Genomic DNA, 16,973 nt, shown 5'->3' on the forward strand with positions numbered 1-16,973 from the left:
GTCCCCTCTCCCGAGAGCGGCGACAAGCTCCTTCTCCATCTGGGGGCTCAGCCCTCCCCAGAGGGCTGCTTTCTGGCCTCCTGCCCTCCCCTTCTCACCTTGCTCACCGGGTCCACCCCCTGCAGTCCTGTTACTCAGGGTGGATCTCAGACTCTCTGAGATCCCAGACCATCACTCCGGCCCTGGGATTCCAACGAGGGGTACACAGGAGCTGCCAGCTCCCAGGGGACAGGACCACTGGCTGGTCTGCTGTCACATCCCCAGGCTCCCCCGAGCTGCCGGACCTGTTGACATCTCCAGGAGCCACTCTTTCCTGGTGGGCACTTTCTCACCTGAGCAGAAATGAGATCAAGTCAATGGACCTGAAAACCATGCCTCTGGGATAACACTGTAATAGAGGTAACCCCCTCCCTGACCCTGGCCCCCTCTCTGGAGGCTCAGAGCACGTGCATTCTGGGTATGGTAGCTTTTGGGGGGCAACGCCCTCGAGCACCACTCTCCAGCCATCAAAAGTGGGGATCACCTGGATAGTTTTGGGGTACTCCTTTTTCAGCCCATCTGCTGACTTATCCAAGAATGCCTTACTCCCTGGGCTTCCTAACCCAGAGCCAGGCTCAGGGCAGCCTCACCACTGACTGCTGCATGCGTGGTGGGGTTCCCTGGTCTCCCCTAGTTACTCGATGAGGGTTTGTGAGGCTTGATAACTGAAATGGTCCTTAGGGAAGCAGAGAGGGCTCACTTCTACCCCCAGGAAATAACCTCTGGTGCAGGAGAACCCAGATTACATCCTGAGTCAGGTTCACGGCTGCATTCAGCCCCAGCCTCCCTCCGACTCCACCCCCTCAGATCACTCATGCTCTCTTTATAAACATTCGTAAGGTGCCGATGGCCATTCTATTCGAGTTTAAGGAAACAAACAGCACAGGTTCCCAGGAAAAAAACTGATCTGGAAACCCCAGCAGAAAACAAAGGTGTCCGTGGGGCCCCAGTCTGTGTAAAGAACACCCAGACGCAGCCTCCCTTGGGCAGGGAGAGCCCCTCAAGACCACAGGCTGCACTGTCCCCTTCTCCCCAGCAGAGCTTCCGGCTCTGTGAGGGCGGTGTCCAGCAGCAGCAGAGTGACTGTGCAGGGTACGTGGCTCAGGGATCAGACTAGAGGCGTCTGCACAGAGCAGCGGGGGTCTGGGCAGGGGGTGGAGGGTGTGAGGGGGCACATGGGCAAGAGAATGATGGCATCACCTCTGCCATTGCCACCAGGAGTCACATCCAGGCAGTGTGGACTGTCCGAAGGCGTCCTGGGCCAGGAGCGGTGCAGAGGAGAAGGTGGGCACTGGAGGTGTCTATGGGGCCCTTCCCACTCAGTCCAGGGGCAGCCCCTTCATGTCAGTCCTCCCCAGAGACAGTCGACTTATATCAGCCTGGTGCTCCCTGAACAGGGGCCCTCAGCCCTGCCTCCTAGTCAACTCAGCATGGACACTTAAGAACACTGATTTTCAGATCAAAGTAAATCAAATCAGCCTCCCAACTTGGGGACTCTTTCCCTCCCCCAGCTCTCAATGACGCCAGTGTGCAAGCACGATGCAGAACCGTGGGTCGAACACACAGCAATCTGTTTTCTGAACGAATGAACAGACACACATCAAAGCCAGAGGGCCACGGCCCTGCAACCACGGAGTAAGAACTCCAGTCTACCAGGACACCTCCACACGGATCTGCCACCTGGAGCTCTTGGTTTAGGTTCCGACTCCACCTCTATCTCAACCACGTGCCCTCAGGCAAGTGTTCACACCTCCCTGCTCTTGGGGGTCTCCATCTGCAAAACGGACACAATGACCCTGGAGATCCCTTGCATTCATTGTGCCCTCAAGTGCCCAGCACCCCAAGTGTGTGAGACTCGGGTGCTAGGGATTCAGCCGGGCCCCAGACCAGACCTGTTCTCCTAAAGCCTGCTTTCCAGTGGACAATCTCACTTCCCTCTCCCTTCACGCTGGAAGGTCTACGAGTCTAGGATTCTACTTCATTTACCTAGGTGATCGCCCAGTTAGAGACCCAAATAGAACAAGAGTAACTGGAAGACAAGTTGCCCTGAGTCATGGGAGGGCCTGAAAGTGATGGAGACGAGGTTAAGTAGGAGTCAGAGGGGAGGGGGAGATGGTGGATGTATCCAGAATTCTCTTTCATGCTGTTATCAAGATTGCAGAGCCTGGTTCTTTAAGTACCATTTCAGCGTACTTATTCCTAACAAGTACTGTTCCCGCAGCTTGGAAAGGGGAGTAACGGTAATGATGATGACGATAATGAAGGGACTTCCGTGGCTTTCAACTCTCCACTCGTCCACTCTTAGCAGCTGGCCACGCCCCGCCCCCGCCCCCACCCCCAGTGCTCCCCGACCTGCTTCTGCCCGAAGCCTTCTCCCCTAGCTCCACACATATGGCTCCATGTATGTGCTGCCAGACAGGACTGACTTTCAGTGGACAGTGACCATCTAACCCCGACGTGTCTGCAAAATGCACTGACGCACAACAGCCGCACTCCAAGGACAGACCAGCAGGAATGACACAAGACAATGACGTCCTAAGGCCAAGATGTCAGCTACACTCACCCCAGTCTTCTCAAACACACACACACAAAATGCTTGAATATGTAATCTCGGAGTATCCTCATTGAGTGCAGCTCTGCGATCAAATGCTCTAATTGGACCGAGATGGTCTGTCCGCTGCTTAGGGGAAGCAGAAACTGCTCTAGGAAACTAACTCCTGATCCAGATAAAACTCAGAACAGAGAAGAGCTTCTCCATGCACACAAGGATCTATTATTTTCCCCAACTTTCTCAGCTTCACGGGAGTGGTAATGTACTTCTATGCTGTATTAAAAAAAAAACCACATTTTATTGACTCTTTAAATAAAACTCTATGCACAATAATAAAAGAAAAATGGGGAAATATGACCTGTCACGGCAATCACGTAAAAATTACATTGCATATAAAATACTGCAACTGCTTCATAAAATAATTTTCATCTATCAACCGGGGAGACGGCAGGGAAATATAACTGTCCTCATTTTATAGAGGTAAGAATAAAGATCAAGATAAAAATATATAAATGCATAGGTTATAGTTTTAAAAAATCAGCCCCTTACAAGACTCAACTGAGCAAACGATGACCAGAATTTTTAAGCAGGAGACTTTTTAACCAGAGGTCATGGATTTCTGGACAAAGGAAGGTGCCCTTAGGAGCAAAGAGCCTGGGGACAGCTAGGAGGCCCAATGCCTGCCATATCCGCAAATGTTAAGGGTGGTCCCAGAGAGAAGCTGATTTCTCAGTTTTCACAGTGAAAAGACATCAAAGGATCTTCGACCATCATAGAGTGCAATCTGTATTTATATACATTATATACATATACATATATCGCCACACATCAGGCTCCAAAATCACCGCAGACGGTGACTGCAACCATGAAATTAAAAGATGCTTGCTCCTTGGAAGGAAAGCTGTGGCAAATCTAGACAGCATATTAAAAAGCAGAGACATCACTTTGCCGACAAAACTCTGTCTAGTCAAAGCTATGGCTTTTCCAGTAGTCATGTAAGGATGTGAGACTTGGACCATAAAGAAGGCTGAGCAGTGAAATTTGCTTTCAAATTGCTTTCAAAATTGTGCTGGAAAAGACTCTTGAGAGTCCCTTGGACAGCAAGGAGATCAAACCAGTTAATTCTAAAGGAAATCAACCCTGAATATTCATTAGAAGGACTGATGCTGAAGCTGAAACTCTAATACTTTGAATACCTGATGCAAAGAGCCAACTCATTGGAAAAGACCCTAATGCTAGAAAAGACTGAGGGCAGGAGGAGAAGGGGGCGGCAGAGGATGAGATGCTTGGATGGTATCACTGACTCAATGGACACGAGTTTGAGCAGCTCTGGGAGGTGGTGAAGGACAGGAAAGCCTGGTGTGCTGCAGTCCACGAACAGTCGGACATGATTTACTGACAGAACAACACATATCCACACACCATGGAAATAGTCAACTGTCTACTCACAATATTTAATTTGCTAGTTCAGCTACATATTTAAAATGGATTGCATATGTTAACTATTAGTATTGTGTTTTCCATCCTCACATCTCACAAAACACTTTTACTTGAAATCGTTGTCAACCTCAGGGTCTTTCTGAGTCATCCGACAGTTCTGTAGGTGTAGCTCCTTCACCTGCATCTAAATAGCCAGGCAGTCAGTCCCTTTCCCCTGGGTATTTCTTAAACTCCTCCGCTTGACTCAAGCTCCGCGGCACCCGGGCTTGAAGAACTCCATCAGTGCTCACGTCTGTGACCCTGGGCCTCTGACGCCCGTGCAGGGCGCTCTCCCCATCTCCGACAGCTGAGCAGTCAGGGTCCCATCCTTAAGGGGCGAGCTGCATTCTATTCTACCGTGCCTACGCCTTTCAGCGGCTTCCCTCAGCACACAGGACACAGCCCCGTCAAGGGGCTCGGTCGGGGTCTGCGCTTCATCAGTCCTTGGTGGGCTGCCAGGTCATTCTCCAAGCCTCCACCATCTGGCCTTCGGCCGGCGTCTCCAGCCACAAGCTCCGCCTCACCCTGGCCCGGGTACCTCCATCGGCTCAGCCTGAAACTCACCTGGCCACTCCCACAGTGGATGGTGCCTCCAGCCTGTGGGCCTCGCCTGGCGTGTCAAGACCAGGAGATCTTTCCTCTGCGCGCGCATACAGAAGAAATGTTGGCTCGGTTCATTACGCGTGGACTTACCTATTCAACATCTCACTGCCTCACGAACCTGTGAGCTTTCAGGGCTCAAGGCTTCTTTTCCTGCGTTCCCACTGCACCCCAGTGTTTGCACAGTGTTTGCCAGGCAGGGGGAGGTAAAAACTCCTGAATTAATAGCAGCAGCACCAACTGACACTGAAGGGATACTAATTACATCTCAAGATCTGTGCTAAGTCCTCACACAGACTGTTGCTTTAATTCTTTAAACAAAAGGATAAACTTGGTGATCCCCATTTTATAGACATCAAACTGAGGCTTAGCAAGGTCAATTCCTAAACTCACACAGCACAGCCCGGGTTTCATCAAGATGATCAGATTCCTGGCCGAGTGCTTCCAATTTGTCTAGTAAAATAAATAAGCTTCTTGGATATCCAAGCAAATTTGACACAGAAGAAAAATACTTAAAAAAAAAAAAAAACCAAAAAAACCCTAGAAGGTCTAACAGGACACTTCAGACTCAGTAAAGCTGAACTGTAAGTTCACAAAATGAGCTATAGCCCTTGGGACTCCAGAAATCCTCTTGTCAAGATTTTTGCAGTGTGTTTACTGAAAAAGCAGCATCACATGTTTTCCATAATGACAAAACCAGCAAAGTCACTCATTTTTGTTGGTTGGTTCACATAAAAGTTCTCACGCCTGCGATCTGATCTGAGAAAGTAAATGTTTTACGTGGGAAAATGCAATGTTAATACTTGATACTTGGAGGTGAGCTTGACATCCCCGTTTCACTGGTTCTCTGTCACACTGGCCTCGAATGATCCTGCATCACTGTCTACACACGGGCTGGAAGGCAGCACCCCTTCTCCAACCTCTGAGAATTACACGAGTACAACTGACCCCGCTGGTTGACCTCTTCCAGGAAAAGTTTCAAAACCTTCATAGTATGCTTTGATGGGCCAGACACTTAACACTGAAAAAAAATTTTTTTAAACTAAACTGAAGCAAACAGAGTTGGCCATGTTAGTGGTCGTAGGCAGCAGTGGGCATGCTGCAGTGAAGGGTCCCTTTAAGAACTTAGAGATAAAGGAAAGGAACGTTTACTCTTCAGGTTAAACTAGCAAATCAATGAAAACAGAAGAAGGAATTCTGTCGACTGTACTTCAGAGACAAACAGATTCAAAGAAGAAAGCAGAGTTGTTACTAGAGACAGAGTGTAGGGGGTGGGAAGCAGATGAAGGTGGTCCAAAGGTACAAACCTGTGATAAAAAACAGGTACTAAAGATGTGATTATACAACACGATAGAGATCATGATCACTGCTGCAAATTATAAATGAAAGGTGTGAAGAGAGTAAAACTTGAGCTCTCATCATAAGGAAAAAATTTTTTTCTTTAATGCTGTATCTAAATGAGATGATAGATGCTCATGACTTATCATGACAATGATGTATGGTATGTGAGAGTTGGACTGTGAAGAAAGCTGATCGCTGACGAATTGATGATTTTGAACTGTGGTGCTGGAGAAGACTCTTGAGAGTCCCTTGGACTGCAAGGAGATCCAACCAGTCCATTCTAAAGGAGATCAGTCCTGGGTGTTCACTGCAAGGACTGATGCTAAAGCTGAAACTCCAATACTTTGGCCACCTCACGCGATGAGCTGACTCACTGGAAAAGACTCTGATTCTGGGAAAGGTTGGGGGCAGGAGGAGAAGGGGACGACAGAGAATGAGATGGCTGGATGGCATCACCGACTCTATGGACATGAGTTTGAGTGAACTCCGCGAGTTGGTGATGGACAGGGAGGCCTGGCGTGCTGTGATTCATGGGGTTGCAGAGAGTTGGACACAACTAAGCGACTGAACCAAACTGAACTGAAATCAAATTTAAATTAAAATCAAAATTAAAAGACACTTTTTCCTTGGAAGGAAAGCTATGACAAACCTAGACAGCATATTAAAAACCAGAGACATTACTTTGCTGACAAAGGTCTGTCTAATCAAAGCTATGGTTTTTCCAGGAGTCATGTACAGATGTGAGAGTTGGACCCTAAAGAGGGCTGAGTGCTGAAGAACTGATGCTTTTGAATTGTGGCGTTGGAGGAGACTCTTGAGAGTCCCTTGGACAGCAAGGAGATCAAACCAGTCAATCCTGAAGGAAATCAACCATGAGTATTCATTGAAAAGACTGATACTGAAGTGAGAGCTCCAATAGTTTGGCCACCTGATATGAAGAGACAACTCACTGGAAAAGCCCCTGATGCTGGACAAGATTGAAGGCAAAAGGAACAGGGGGCAACAGAGGATGACATAGTTGGATGGTATCACCAACTCAATGGACATGAGTTTGGACAAACTCCAGGAGATAGAAAAGGACAGAGGAGCCTGGCATGCTGTAGTCCATGGGGTTGCAAACAGTCAGACACAACTTAGAGACTGAAAAGCAACAATGATAAGAACACCACCATCGTGGAGAGAAAGACACTGAACATAGAGGCTGCCAAGGTTCAAGGTTCCCCAGAACAGGGGCCTGCTGTGGGGCAGGAATAGCTTATTGGGCCTCACTCTGCCCCGATTTAATCATCTGAAAAGATGCATTCACTCCCACTGCTCACAACAGCACTATTTACAGTTGCCAAGACATAGAGACAACCTAAGTGTGTATCAACAGATGAATAGAAAAAGCAAACGTGTTACACATATACAATGGAATATTACTCAGTCGTGAAAGGGAATGGAACGTTGCCATTTGCAGGAACATGGATGGACTTGAAGGACATTATGCTCAGTGACATAACTCTGACGACGAATGGTATATACTGTACGATGTCACTTATATGCAGAATCTAAAAGACACGACAAAGCAGTGAATGTAACAGAAAAGAACCTGACTCACAGATACAGAGAGCTAGGTGCACATGGCGGGGGCCCTAAGGGGCGGGGAGCAGGAGGGGTAAACTGCTGGGGATGGGAGAGGCCCAAGCATCCACTGGGCAACACAGCGAATATAGATGATGTCATGTAACAACTGTAAATGGAGCAACCTTTCAAAACTGTACACATTTATAAAGATTTTTAGTTAAAAAAAATCTAAAAAGCCAACTTATTGAGCATGTTTTATACCAGGCACTGGGCAAAATGCCCCATGAGAATCCCACAATTTAATCCACCTCAACTCTAGCAGGTATTATCCCCATTTTATAGATGAGGAAATTGAGGTTCAGAGAAGCTATCTGTTTGACCAATGTCTCACAAAGAATATGTAGTGTGGAACCTTTGAGTCTCACCGATCCGTCGAGGGCTGTGGCTTAGTTTACCTGACCACCATGCTCCTCTGGATGGCTTATCCTCGCCCCTTCTCCTGTCCTGATCATAGACATGACTTTCCCAGGGCTTCTGAGAATGAATTCCAATTTAGATGTCTGTCACATATGAGTTGGATCACTGTGACGCAGCCCTCATAAGCTATGTCATGAATAATTTTTGGATGTGCCAAGTCAAGACGACCTCCCTGGAGTCATGGTCCAGCCTTTGAGGTTAGCTGCCATCCCAGGACACCAGGGGCACCCTTGATAAAGGCATCAACACTTCTGCCATCCATGTGGCTTAACTACTGAGTCTTCCATGCTCTGCTGTCCAGGTCTGTCCTGGGAAAGTAGAATAGATGACCAGGAGCCAGCTTTTCAAGCTGCCTGCTGAATTATCTGTGCTCACAGGCAAACCTGGATGTAAATTGCATTTGAAAAGTTGATCTCCATTCCTTCCTGGGAGTCTCATAAATCAAAAATGGTCAGTGTTTACAGCAGGGTCCAAAGGGAGAGCTGCTGGGACAGCCCCAAACACTTAGAAATTCTATATGGGAACCAAGAAAACTTCATGTGAGGACAGGAGATTGGAGGAACTAATCGCTGATTTTCATCTGGTTCTCATTTAGAAAAATTGGACTACTGGGGAAAAGGGTACAAATAAAAACTGGAAGAAAAAAAAAGTTTAAAGGCAAGTAGATCCCTCATTCTGAACATGTACAGGTTTATACTCACAAGTCTACTCTTTCCTTAAGGCCAGTTAATTGTCCCGATAGCTGGTCAGACTCTGAAGGAGACGCCATGAAAAACAGACAGACAATGAGGGATTATGGCCACAGCACCAGAGAGAAGGACTTCCCTGATAGCTTAGCTGGTAAAGAATCTGCCTGCAATGCAAGAGACCCCGGTTTGATTCCTGGTTCAGGAAGATCCCCTGGAGAAGGGATCAGTTCAGCTCAGTCGCTCAGCAACCCCATGGACTGCAGCACGCCAGGCTTCCCTGTCCATCACCAACTTGTAAAGCTTGCTCAAGGATAGGGATAGGCTACCCACTGCAGTATTCTTGGCCTTCCATGGTGGTTCAGAAGGTAAAGAATCCGCCTGCAATGTGAAAGACCTGGGTTCGATCCCTGGGTTGGGAAGATTTCCTGGAGGAGGGCATGGCAACCCACTCCAGTATTCTTGCCTGAAGAATCCCATGGACAGAGGAGCCTGGCGGGCTACAGTCCATGTGGTTGCAAAGAGTCAGACACGACTGAACAACTAATAAGCACAGCACACAATACACCAGAGAGAACTGTCCCTCAAACCCAGAGATCATCAGTCCTAAGACGGATGGGTTTGCTTGGGTGGTGCTGTGATGACATCTGCCCTGTCATGACACACCAAAGGCACCATGACAAAAACAGAGCATGCACACATCACACCAGAAAATACACAAGTGTGCTGCATGCCATACACTTATATTTATGGAGATGTGTGCACAGTTTACATACACACACAGAACACATATCGGCAACTTTAAAGCAACTAAGACTATTTGGAGGAAAAGGCAAACGTTATGTAATTCTTTGGAGAAGAAGGCAGGACAAGGATTAGAAGAGGAAGAGCAGTATATTATCTAATTCCCCTATTACATTAATCAGAAATCCTAATTTATCAATACCCCATACGGAATATTTGTTTTAAGTCAATTCAGACCAGCCTGTCCTCCGCTGGTCTATTAAACGCAGGTGCGTCAAAGATTGAGAAGGACAGGAATTCTGTGTTTCACCTTTGTATCCCAGCCCCCTTCCCCGCAACACAGTGTCTGAAACATTGTTCATTGAATAGGTGAACGAATGAACAAACAAAAATGAATAAAAAGTGTGTGCACAGCTACAAGTACTTTAAAATGTAAAAAATAAAAACAGCAGAACGTACTTCTGATCAAAAGTCTTTCTCTCCATCAATTAAAAAGGATTGATAAAATTTTCAATACTCAACACGTTGGAAGGATATGACATTCAAATCTTACCTTCCAAGGAGCCCTAACTTCTATTTCTAAATCAAAATACACAGACTGCTTTCAGGTCACAAGTCAGGTTTACACTGTTGTAGAATTTTTTTTTTTTTTAAAGTCACTGAAAATATAGCCTGAATGAAGAGATTTTTCTAAACATAGCATACTATCACTGGTTCAACCTAACAAAGCGAACCACTGCATTTTATAACAACCAATATTTATGTAACATATTATACAGTGTGTTATGCATAAGTGTACATAGGTATGCTCTGTCACTATAGAGATTTAATTAAAAAAGCATTCTGAAAAATCTCACCCTTTATATAATATTCATGCTTGCTTTCACTAATTCCACTTCCAGGAATCCCATGCCAATGATTAAAGAAAAAAGATGTTAATTCATCAAAACGTTTAGCCAGTTCTTGTCCTTGGCAAAAGTTTTCCTGGTAGCTCAGCTGGTAAAGAATCCACCTCAGTGCAGGAGACTCTGGTTTGATCCCTGGGTTGGGACGATCCTCTGGAGAAAGGAACAGCTACCCACTCCAGTATCCTGGTCTGGAAAATTCCATGGACTGTATAGTCTGTGAGGTTGCAAAGAGTTGGATGCGACTGAGCAACTTTCACTTTCACTTTTCTTTCCCATGACAGAGACCTCTGCAAAGCAACTAGCATTTCTAACCAAGGTGGTCAGAAAGGAAGGAGAAGATAAACGTGATCAAAAGAAAGCCGTGCAACAGCTCTTTGTGGACAAAAAATGGGTAGGTTTTGCCTCAAAAAAAAAAAAAAGTGTTTAATTTTCAGTATTATATAGAAGAATATAAGGAGTAATGCAATCAAGTCATAAACATCACTTTATTTGGTAAAATAATTTGATTCATAATTTAAATATATTTATTAAATGGTAGGAATAGTACTTGTAATACTTTTAACATCATTATACATTTTTTCCCGTTTAACCAGCCTCCTAACAGTCTATATATTTTGTCAACATTAATGGTACAAGAGGATCAGGACTTTACTAAAAATATGAGTAGTTCTTTACTTTGTGAAAACTGCAAATAAAAACCATACCCCAGAGCTCTCAAGGGAACTTTTGTGGCACTGAGATTTGTCACATGGGTGCTGCTTGGCCGCCAACAGAGCACAGAGGGATTCTCCGCTGAAGCCTGTCAGATTTTTCAAACAAAACCAAGAAACTGACCAACAAAATCCTCGAGGCTAGGGGAGACGGAAGAGGCGGCCTTAGAAGGCCTGTGAAAATAACTCTCTGCTTAAATAAATCATCTTCCCAAATAATCTCCCTGCTGCGTAAGCTGGCTTTATATCATCTTCTATCTGCCACATGTTTTTCATAAGGAAAAAAGGCATAAAAAAATAAAGAAACTCTTGTTCTCCACTTACGTTAAATCCACTTTAGCCCACAGTGAAATCCGCCAGCACACTGGGAGGAGAGAAGTGACTGTTTCATAACATCTTTAGATAAAGGTCCTCTTTCTACTCTTCTCAGGCATACCTGTACAAGTGTGGCTAGCCTCTGCATCTTTTCAGACCTTGGGTTTTTGAGGAATTTGCTGCTATTTTCCTTCAGTCAGTCAGTTCAGCCACTCAGTCATGTCTGACTTTTTGCAACCCCATGGACTGCAGAATGCCAGGCTTCCCTGTCCATCACCAACTCCAAGAGCTTGCAAAAACTCATGTCCTTCGAATTGGTGATGCCATCCAAGCATCTCATCCTCTGTCATCCCCTTCTCCTCCCGCCTTCAATCTTTCCTAGCATCAGGGTCTTTTCCAATGAGTCAGTTCTTTGCATCAGGAGGCCAAAGTATTAGAGTTTCGGCTTCAGCATCAGTCCTTCCAATGAACACCCAGGATTGATCTCCTTTAGAATGGACTGGTTGGATCTCTTTGCAGTCCAAGGGGCTCTCAAGAGTCTTCTCCAACACCACAGTTCAAAAGCATCAATTCTTTGGTGATCAGCTTTCTTCACAGTCCAACTCTCACATCCATACATGACAACTCGAAAAACCGTTAACTTTGACTAGACAGATTTTTGTAGGCAAAGTAATGTCTCTGTTTTTTAACATGCTATCTAGGTTGGTCATAGCTTTTCTTCCAAGGAGCAAGTGTCTTTTAATTTCAAGGCTGCAGTCACCATCTGCAGTGATTTTGGAGTCCAGAAAAACAAAGTCTCTCAGTGTTTCCATTGTTTCCCCATCTATTCGCCATGAAGTGATGCAACCGGATACCATGATCTTAGTTTTCTCAATGTTGAGTTTTAAGCCAACTTCTTCACTCTTCTCTTTCACTACCAACAAGAGGCTCTTTAGTTCTTCCTTGCTTTCTGCCATAAAGGTGGTGTCATCTGAGTATCTGAGGTTATTGATATTTCTCCCAGCAATCTTGATTCCAGCTTGTGCTTCTTCCAGCCTGGCATTTCCCATGATGTACTCTGCATAGAAGTTAAATAAGCAGGGTGAAAATATACAGCCTTGACATACTCCTTTTCCTATTTGGAACCAGTCTATTGTTCCATGTCCAGTTCTAACTATTGCTTCTTGACCAGCATACAGATTGCTCTGGAAGCAGGTCGGGTAGTCTGGTATTCCCATCTCTTGAAGAATTTTCCACAGTGTGTTGTGATCCATACAGTCAAGGCTTTGGCATAGTCAATAAAGCAGAAATAGATGTTTTTCTGGAACTCTCTTGCTTTCTTGATGATCCAACAGATATTGGCAATTTGATCTCTGGTTCCTCTGCCCTTTCTAAATCCAGCTTAAATATCTGTAAGTTCACAGTTCACATACTATTGAAGCCTGGCTTGGAGAATTTTGAGCATGACTTTACTAGCGTGTGAGATGAGTGCAATTGTGCAGTAGTTCGAACATTCTTTGGCATTACCTTTCTCTGGGATTGGAATGAAAACTGACCTTTTCCAGTCCTGTGACCACTGCTGAGTTTTTCAAATTTGCTGGCATATTGAGAGCAACACCTTCACAGCTTCATCTTTTAGGATTTGAAGTAATTCAACTGGAATTCCATCACCTCCACTAGCTTTGTAGTGATGTGTCTTAAGGCCCACTTCACTCGAATTTCAGGATGTTTGGCTCTAGGTGAGTGATCACACCATCATGGTTTTCTGTGTCATGAAGATCTTTTATGTACAGTTATTTCGTGTATTCTTGCCACTTCTTCTTAATATCTTCTGCTTCTGCTCGGTCCATACCATTTTTGTCCTTCATTGTGCCCATCTTTAGAAGAAATGTTCCCCTGGCATGTCCAGTTTTGTTGAAGAGATCTCTAGTCTTTCCCATTTCTATTTCTCTATGTTTCTATTCTTTCTATTTCTCATTCCAGGACTAAATCTGCTTGGCCAATGAAACCGCTGCTTTAACTTGCCATTGTGGTTGGCGTGGAAACAGCCCTAAAGAGACAGGCGATTTCTGGACTCCAATGCAGACTTCTGGTTTTCCCGCCAGCCATGCTAGGACCAGTTCCTGCTTTCCTACTCTAACTCCTGGGCATCTGCTTCCACACAGGACACTGGGATGAATTTGATTTTAAAAGGAGAACAAAATCATGGTCTCGATAAAGTGGTTTCAGAGACAGGCTTATGTCCTGCACTCCAGCGGCTGCTCAGGGACAGGCTTGTGGACTCTTCTGCACCCCCCTGGAGTCTGTGACAAACGTGGTGCTCACAAGGGGCCATGGAATGAACTTCCAACAGTGAGGTGCTAGATGTGGGGAACACAGTGGCTACCAACAGGCAAAGCAGAGCAGTGATCAGCAGTGTTCCCCAAACAGTGTGTCCTGCTTTTTATCTCGGTGCGTGCAAGTGTGCCAGAGAAGGCAGTGGCACGCCACTCCAGTGCTCTTGCCTAGAAAATCCCAAGGATGGAGGAGCCTGGTAGGCTGCAGTCCTTGGGGTCGCTAAGGGTCAGACACGACTGAGCGACTTCACTTTCACACATTGGAGAAGGAAATGGCAACTCACTCCAGTGTTCTTGCCTGGAGAATCCCAGGGATGGGGGAGCCTGGTGGGCTGCCGTCTATGGGGTCACACAGAGTTGGACACGACTGAAGTGACTTAGCAGCAGCAGCATGCAAGCATGCATGTTAGGTCGCTTCAGTCATGTCCGACTCTGTGTGACCCCATGGACTGTAGCCCATCAGGCTTCTCTGTCCATGGGATTCTCCAGGCAAGAGTACTGGAGAGGGTTGCCATGCCCTCCTCCTGGGGATCTTCTCAACCCAGGGTTCAAACCCGTTATGTTTTATGTCTCCTGCAATGGCAGGCAGGTTCTTTACCACTAAAGCCACCTGGGAAGCCCCTTTTACCTCGAACCTCAGGGTAAACCAATAGTTGATGGAGGAAAGTTCTTCTCTAGAAGGATTCCAGCTAACAAAGAAAGGAACAACACAATTAAAACATCACCCCTTAGCTAGAACGAAAGAGAAAACTAGGCATTTATTGTTAATGCTCACTGAATCTGGCATTTAAAGTTTGTGAACCTTTATAATGGTAGCGTTGGAATAATCCCTGAAGCCAGTGCTCTATCCAATATCGCAAACGAGAGACAAGCAGAGCTCATGGAACTCCTGACGTGAAGCAAGAAAGGGACAGCACCCCCACGATGTAGTCCTGATGAAAAATCAGAACCTGAATCTGCTCAAGGCTGTAGCTCTAACTTCCGGTTGACAGAAAACACAGGGAACGGAGGAATGGCAAGATGACGATATGGGGATGAAACCAGCAAAATCAAAAATGTGGAAAATTCCACCTGGGTTCACTCACAAGGATTACAAGATTTCAATTGCAAGAGTTAAAAAATGGAACCAGGAAGCTATGTATTAAAAAAACAAAAAAAAAGATTTAGATGTAGCAACCAAACGCAACATTAACTGTGTGTATATCCTGCCTGAAATTATCTAATGGCCGAAAAGTGTTTCAGGCTCTCTGGAGAGTTAATTTTATTTACTGTCTTGTATGATCAATGAAGAGTCATTATGTCACACAAAGAGAAGCATCATGGCCTTTCTGTTGTGGTCATGACAAGAAAAGGACAAGACACTTGCCGCAGATACACCAGCCTGCACAGCACCTGCACAGAACCATCCCTGGCCACGCAGCGGGGAAGGAGACAGTGAAAACAGAATCACAAAGCCAGCATCAGCTCTCCTCTCGGTCACCAGAGACCATCTGGAAATGGCCAGCATGACCCTCATTATCCATTTGGGATACAGTTCTGGAGAGGCACGCCAAGCAGAGTTTTCATCAGCAAATCATAAACCCACAGCACAAGTGAAAGACTGCAAGTGACGTAATTGAATGTGGGGACCCACTCCCACATCAAATGCCCTTTTCAAGTCCTTCTAACTTCACAGACAGCGCTCAAGGCTGCCACACTCTCAAACTGGCACCCTGAGGGGCACCGTCTTGAAAAGGTTGATCTTAACAGGGTTGGGCACTTTAAAGTTAAGTCAGGTTGGAGAAACAAAATCTCTAAAAATGGTGTTCTGACCTTTTCCAGTGTCTGCAAAACTTGAAAGACTGACATGAGGAAGGAAGCTCAAAGGGATTTAGTTCTTATTCAGGGAACAAAATTTAGCCCAATTAGATTTTAAATGTTAACGCTGAAAGATTTTATCTGAAATTGGAAGGAGGCTGGTCTAGTTAGAAGACCGCTGACAGCTGTGTGCAGGCGTGCTAAGTCGCTTCGGTCATGTCCGACTCTTTACGACCCTATGGAATGTAGCCCAACAGGCTTCTCTTCTGTAGGATTCTCCAGGCAAGAATATTGGAGTGGGCTGCCATGTCCTCTTCCAGGGGACCCTCCTGACCCAGGGATCGAACCTGAGTCTCCTGCGTTGGCAGGCAGGTTCTTTGCCACCAGTGCCACCTGGGAAGCCCCATAGTGAAGCGTAGCTGGCATCAATTCCACAAGTCTACAGTCACACTTTGAGAATTTTCTCCCTTTCTTTCCCCTCTTCATCAAAGTGTAGAGGTGACTCCTCTGGTGCAGCCCAATTCCCTAAACTGAGGGATAAAGTGCTGAAGGGGTGTGTGACTCCCTGCAGGAAAGAACATTGCCAGGGGTCATGCATCAGCCAAGACAGAAACCCCAAACTGGAAGGAGTTGGCCAGCCGGTGTTTCCTGCCAATCCCAGCAATGTCCAACAGACATTCCACCGTGATGGAAATGTTCCTACAGCCATAGGTGACTACAGAGCACTTGAACTGTGGCTCATGTGACTGAAGAAATACAGCTTTAATCTTTTAAGATTGATTTAAATAGCTTCATGTGGCCAATGGCTAGTCAATTAAAGTATGAATATAACTCCTTGCAGAATACATTAAAAATACGGATCCCCAAGCTTGATCACTGGGGCTTGTAGTTCCAGAGAAGTGAGGCCAAGCAACCGCCTTTGGAATGAGCTCCGCAGGTGGTCCTGATGCTGGTAGTCCCCCAAATGCCCCGGACTTGAAGGCGGGCAAGAGCCTGTGTGTGGGCTCCAGGTGGAGGGCCCACCCGCTGCATGGAATTGGGCTTGGGAGTAAGCCTGGAGGCCACAGGCTTCCCCGCTTGGCTCCCATCTGGATATTACATGAAGTACTGTCACTGCCTTGGGCTGGGCAGGTATCGAGATACACCAGCGCCACGGCCGATGTCTCGTGATGTTCCACTGACTGCAGGCTGGTCCTCTCCAGCTGACAGTCCCCAACCACTGCTGTAAACACTCACGAATCCCAAATAAATGCCAGGTCCAACTCCATACGAGCACCCTCTCAGGTCACCTCCAGACTGGATTCTGTGAAGCCCAAGGGTCTACCCGCTTCCCAGAGGACCATGCCCGCTACGATCTGCATCCTTGTGTCGTGACCCCAGCTCAGAGGGCAAGCTCTTGGTCCTTTCCTAGGGCTCTCTGTTCCAATCAAAGATCATTACTGTTC

The 16,973-nt window shown here is 46.2% G+C and overlaps 1 protein-coding gene across 1 annotated transcript in view; it reads right to left on the reverse strand.

Annotated features, from left to right (window-relative positions):
* Positions 1 to 16,973, reverse strand: part of ADAM12 (ADAM metallopeptidase domain 12) — a 414,517-nt gene that overhangs the window by 270,622 nt on the left and 126,922 nt on the right. The gene's annotated exons all lie outside the window — the stretch shown is intronic.

The sequence above is a fragment of the Moschus berezovskii genome, chromosome 12, assembly GCF_049115385.1.
Source record: "Moschus berezovskii isolate FMDL1 chromosome 12, NW_MosBer_1.0, whole genome shotgun sequence".
NCBI lineage: Eukaryota > Metazoa > Chordata > Mammalia > Artiodactyla > Moschidae > Moschus > Moschus berezovskii.